The 6417-nt window shown below is 40.8% G+C and overlaps 1 long non-coding RNA gene across 3 annotated transcripts; it reads right to left on the bottom strand.

Annotated features, from left to right (window-relative positions):
• Nucleotides 1-4523: 4523 nt before the first annotated feature.
• On the bottom strand, nt 4524-6103 carry LOC131257546 (uncharacterized). 3 transcript variants are annotated; one of them, XR_009177491.1, is made up of 2 exons: nt 5868-6103; nt 4524-4917 (listed from the first exon to the last, which is right to left on the bottom strand). It is a non-coding gene; the product is annotated as an uncharacterized LOC131257546 (long non-coding RNA). The 3 variants fall into 3 exon arrangements; XR_009177489.1 differs by having other exon boundaries at nt 4524-4898; XR_009177490.1 differs by having other exon boundaries at nt 4524-4895.
• Nucleotides 6104-6417: the final 314 nt, after the last annotated feature.

Genomic DNA, 6417 nt, shown 5'->3' with positions numbered 1-6417 from the left:
AACCCAATGTCAAACCCACCATCATGCATGATATTTTTATAAAAATGCACTTGAACCATATACGGACTTGTCTGGGCTGATCTTATGGGCTATTAGATTTAACTTGAACCCAGCCCATTAATAAACTGGCCTAAGTTTTAGGTCTGGATTCCAGTCCAACCCAGGCCTGAAAAGAAGATGGGCCAGCCTAGCCCATTGACAGCTCTAGGCCCATTGTTTGACATGAGCATGATTTTAGCCTCACAATTAATTGGGCCAGATCTAGGTTCAAGCTGGTGGGACAGCTTGTTTGGACTGAGGGAACTGGATGTCAATTGGTATTAGCCCCACCACGACCTAGCTAGAGATGGACAGTCCTGTTAGGGGTTTTGGAGGCGATTTGATTTATATGTTTTATCTATGTTGTTCATCTATTTTGACAGATCAGGTTAGGGCATGAGCTCGAAAGGAAGTAGATTAAAGACTCAAGTGGACCACACCATAAGAAACAGTGGGGATTGAAAGTATATAGCAGAGCCACACAAGTTTTGGACCAAATTAATATATATGTGTTTCCTTCAACCAGATCTATGTGATCTTATGAACAGGTTGGATGGCCAATAAACAACATGATGTGCCTAGGAAGTTTCAACGGTAGGCATTTAATCTCCACTGCTTCCTATGGTGTGGTCCACTTGATCCTTGAATTTGTCTATTTTATGAGGGCCTAAAATGATTTGTCAAAATGGATGAATGGCATGGATGGATAAAATATATACATTATGGTAGGGCCTGATAGGATCATTCTTCTCAAGCTAGGTCATCGTCACTGTGGCACGATGCCCAATTTGCCCCCACCACAAAGAAATGTGGTCAGACCAACGGATTTATGAGGCCCACTATGATATATATGTTTTATCAATACTGTCCATTGATGTATATGTTTTATCTATGTTGTTCATCCATTTTGAAATTCATTTTAAGGCATGAGCCCAAAAATAAGCATATTAAAGGCTTAAGCAGACCACACTATAGGAATTAGTAGAAAATAAAAGCCAACTCTTAAAAACTTTTTGAGGGCTGTAAAAGTTTTGAATCAAGCTGATATATGTATTCCCTTCATATAAGTCTACATGACCTTATGAACAAGTTGGATGGCAAATAAATATTGAGGTAGTCCCTAAGAAGTACACAATGGTAGTAGTTAAATCCCCACCTGCATCCTTGAGTGTGGCCCACTTAAGCATTTGATCTACCTCATTTTTTGAGATCATGCTTTAAAATAATCTGTCAAAATAAATTAACAGAGTGGATAAAACATATACATCTAAGTGAGCCCCATAGAGCCCATGTGAATGTTGCTATCTCAAACACGTTAGACACACGTGCCAGTGCACTTCCATTGGACACAAGGATCACACGTGTCGACATGGCATACGTGTGCACCGGGTGCGATTGTAGTACTGGCACAAATCAAATTGGTAGGAGTTGTCAATGAGCCAGTGCTGAGCCTGGCTTTGGACCACACATAGACCTAGTGTATATGACCCAACCAAAAATTCATGTGGCCCTAAGAAGTTTTCAATGGTAGGTGTTCAGTTCACTGTTTCCTGTGGTGTGGTCAACTTGACCTTTGCAGTGTTTCGATTTTGGCATCATTTGCTAAAATGAGTTGTTAAAAAGGATGGACGGTGTGGATAAGCCACATATGTCATGTTGGCCCCCAAAGAGTTTACTCAACTCAGTATACTGGCCCTGAGTTTCTGTGAGTTCGTTTCATGGTTACAAGATCCAGACCGTTGGTCAGATGGAAAAACTGTGGTTGGACCATGCCACAAAAAAATTCCTAGCCTTCCAATCCCTGGCCTTAAAAAAAAAAAAAAAAAAAAAAAAAAAAAATATATAAGATGTGTTGTATTCCTTGTAACCATGCATTTTTGGGCCAATGATCGGCGGTCAGGAATGTCCCATTGCCATAGACTTCGGGACATAGTCTATCCACAGCGAATTTCATCAGATTAGTGGTCCATGACCCCCTGTTGAAAGGACTTAGGGACATGGGTTGTGGGTTGTCCCAGGCCCACTAAGTCAGCTGTGCATTTACATTTTTGCTGAGCAGCCTGGGCTCGGGTGGGCCATTGATGAAGGGGGCCCACTAACTGAAAGGTGTGGATCACCTACAAGTTGGCCCTGCATGTAGAGTTCTGGTTCTGGCTCGAGCAAAAATCGCATCCCGGGATGGTACTCTTTGAACTCTACGATGAATGAACATTGGATTTATGGCCCATAATCAAATGATCTAAACCGTTGATATCATAGGAGCCACCGTTGATGCTCCATGAAAGAAAAATCTCGCCAGATGGATACGACAAGATCATTAAAACTTTTGACATGTTCAGCTGAACGTGGACCATTCACCATTGATGTATTTTCTCTCTTAACTGTCTATTTTCTGGTCATTAAAGAAGGGTCATGAATTTTTATATTGGATTTTTTATTTTTATTTTTTATTGGATTAATCCTAAGTGAACCTATTTTATTAGCGGTTTGGATCAATGAATCACACGCCCACATATGGCTGCTACAATGTCTTTCTTGACCTTTGCTATGACTACAGGGACCTGTAGGCTTGGCCACACGTGTCCACCTGGCAAATATGGAAGAGATCCCAGCTCTGCATCAGATGGGCCCCACCATATGTAGACGGGACGCGGATTGGTTACTACCCCGCCTGTTACGAGCTCGGTGCAGGCTGGGGCTCCGTGATGTATGGATTTTATCCACACTGTCTATCCATTTCTCCGCATCATTTTAGGTTACAATCCCAAAATTGAGGCATATCCAAGACTCAAAGTGGACCACACCATAGGAAGCAGCGGTGCTAATGATACCCACAGTTGAAACCTTTTTAGGGCCCACCGTGATATTTATTTTTCATCCAACCTGTTCATGAGGTCATATAGGCATGGATGAAGGGAAATACAAATATCAGCTTGATCCAAAACTTCTGTGGCCTTACGAAGTTTCAACCATAGAAGTATATTAAGTATAATTTCCATCGTGTAGTCCACTTGACCCTTTGATACTTCCATCGTGTAGTACTCTTGACCCTTTGATACGTCTCAATTTTATGGTTTTTACCTAAAATGATATGGAAAAATGAATGGACGGTGTGGATAGTACCCATACATTAAAGCGTCTCATAGCCTCAGCCAGTCCCCAACTCACAAGAGAAGGGTAGTACACAAACCGACTAAGTTTTGTGAGCCCTAATTTATGTGTTGTATCCACACGGTCCATCTATTTGGAGAGATCATTTTAGGGCATGACCCAAATCATTTTAGGGCATGACCCAAATAATGAGGTAGATCCAAAGTTCTAGTGGACCCAACACAGAAAATAATGGGCACAGTGACACCCACCGTTTGAAACCTTCTAAAGCCTGATGTTCATTTGAGATGCAACTTGTTTATAAGTTGATCTCAACTTGTTTATAAGTTTACGTAAACATGGAAGAAGAGAAAACACAAATATCAGCTTGATAAAAAACCTCCTATGGCCTTAAAAAGTTTTTAATTGTAGGCATTCAATCCCAATGTTTTCTGTGGTGGGGTCCACTTGAGCTTTCGATTTACCACATTATTTGACTCATGCCCTTAAAATAATCTATCCAAATGGACAGAAGGTGTGGATACAATACATACATCATGGTGGAGCCCGCAGAACTTTGTAATGTCACTTCAGTAGCCAATATGGCCTCCATCTAATAGGCTACCTGCTTGCCCCACTTACAGTAGAACCCATCCACCTACATTTGACTGTAACTTTTCTTCAGTATTGCATCTTTGTTGTCTGATCAAGGAGGTGAATTGACTTGTCCTCCCATATGTGTTGATTAGACTAAGTTATTAGATTTTGTGTTCCAGCTTCTGACCATTTAATAATAATAATGATAATAATAATAATAATAATAATAATATGATAATACATTGTCCAAGTGCTCGCTTCACGGTTATCATCAAAATCACAAAGAGGAATGATCACTTATAACTGGTTGTTGCCAGGGCCCGGCCGTTTGAATACCACCAAATAAGTTACTTTTTCTATCTACAAAAATAGTTAAGTGACTTATTTCAGATAAGCAAGTTTGGTTTATGATTAGCTATAACTTTTTTACTTAAAAGTACATAATTATTTTAATTGATTTTTTTTTAGCTTTTCTACTTTTCATAAAGTTGTTGAGGAAAAGCAACCGGAGATACAAAAGAATAAAGAAGCTGATAAGTAGGTTGTTTGCCGGACTTACTTAAATATCTTATTAATAAGTAGAAACTAAAATAGGTTACTTGTGGAATAAGTAGCTTAAGTAACTTACTATCCAAACGCTTGGCATTTTTCATAGTCATGTGTTATTCGTTTAGGAAATCCAAGCCATGAAAATTATAGTAGGCCTCACAATGATGATGATCACCTAGTGCAAAAGTCAGGCTGGTACAATGAATTGTTACAGTGTGCAGCCAATGGTACATAGAGGTGGTGAGGAATGGACCTGATGCCTGGGCCGGTGATCTTCCCCTTTGGACATGTCCCACTATTTTCTTTTTTCCTTGCTTAAAATACAACTCATGAAAATAATCAAAGGAATAAAATGGAACCAATAAGCAATCCAAGGCCAACTTGCACCACGGTGTTGGAGGTGACTGGAGAGGGAAATGCCGGCATGGCCGATGCCCCGCTGTGGGCCCCACCTCGTGGCTGAGTAGGAATGTTTGTGCCGCGGCCTCTCGGGACCACCCTCGCCCCAGCTCCTGATAGTGCCGTCCTTTCACGGCGACGCAATCTCCAGACGTGGGATCCTTTGGGCCACCTTGCATGGCTTCTCATTCCATCAAATTCAATAGTCACGTTGAATAAACCTGCTATATTATCTCATGAAAACTGCACCATAAGAACACATTTCATTTCTTTATTTAATGAGAAATTATCATATATGTAGAATATCATATCATCCAAAAAGTGGGCCACGCGATAGTAGTGATCGCCTGATCTGAGAATTAAGATGATCCACATATACAGCAGGAAACAACATCAATATTAATGGATAATGGTACGACTGAGTGTATTCACGTAGGCCACCTAATGAATGGACCAGCGTGATTATCAAAATCAGCATTGTCTGGCCCACTTTTTCTATGGATAGGACATAAATAGACAGAAAAATGAAAGCAGGGATACCAGATCAGGCTAAAATGACCTAAGCCCAACCTCGAGTGCAGAAAAATGTCAGCCCCAGTCCAGTATAGGTCCAAGCTTGGTCTGATCCGGGCTAGCTAGGCTTTGGCCAGGCCGGTGTTGTCACCCCTAATGGCTAATAGAGTTGTACACAAGCTGAACTGAGTCGAGCTTGGCCCACCACAGCTCGACTCGGCAACAGGTTACCCCAGCTCGAACTTGGTTTGGCTAAGTCCTTGAGCCTGACTAGCTAGCTCAGCTCAGACCAGCTCAAGCCAAGTTCAAGTTTAAGCCTATGAGCTGAGTTTGAGCTTAAGTTATATATATATATATATAAAGTGAACCTAATCCGAGTTGAATCGACTTGATCAAACCAAGTCAAATTCGATTCAGGCTTTTCCGATTCTAGTTGAGCGAGTTAAACACGGTAACTAGGTTCGCATATAACTCTAACAGTCAATATGCCGCATATAACTCTAATCAACATGATTTCAGCTTTGTGGACCGATGATAAATGGATTCGATGAGACCGACAGCCATATTGATGGTTGAACTTTCCAAGTATCCAATAGGATCTTTTTTCACAGTACATAAGAGAGAAAAATACTACAAATATCAAACATTTTTGCATGAAATATCTAAGTTGAAAATCTGACCTGGAAGTTGTTTTCCTTGTAGAAGAAGTTTGGATGGTTCTGAACCGTTGATCATTGGTGAAAGGACCCTTTCGTGGGCCGAAATCGGATAGACTAGATAGCATGAAATAAGGAAGATCAATGGTAGCAATTTGATCATCATTTGTTGGATGGATTGGCTCAGAGAAGGATTGTAATTTGTTTTGATGGGAATGACTTCGGGGAGGAGCAATTTCGTAGAGGATAGGATTTATAAAAGGTTGGGAAAAAGAGCTTTTGGAAAAGGAAAGAGGAAAACGTGACTGAATATGGTCGCATGCTGTGGGGTCCACAGTAATCCCCGTGACAAATCCACTCTGTCCATCAGTTTATAAGCATTATAATAAGACAGGTGTCCAAAAATCAGACAGATCAAAAACTCAAATGGGCCATACACCATGCAAAACAGCACGGATTGAATGCCCACACTGAAAATTTCGTGGGGTCTACTAAGCTTCGTATTAGGGTGATACTTCTTCCTACATCTTATCTGATTGGTAATAACCATATGATCGGTTTGGATCGCATATAA

This window comes from Magnolia sinica, chromosome 10 (genome assembly GCF_029962835.1).
Source record: "Magnolia sinica isolate HGM2019 chromosome 10, MsV1, whole genome shotgun sequence".
Classification (NCBI taxonomy): Eukaryota; Viridiplantae; Streptophyta; class Magnoliopsida; order Magnoliales; family Magnoliaceae; genus Magnolia; species Magnolia sinica.
This window is presented reverse-complemented; position numbering and strand designations above follow the sequence as displayed.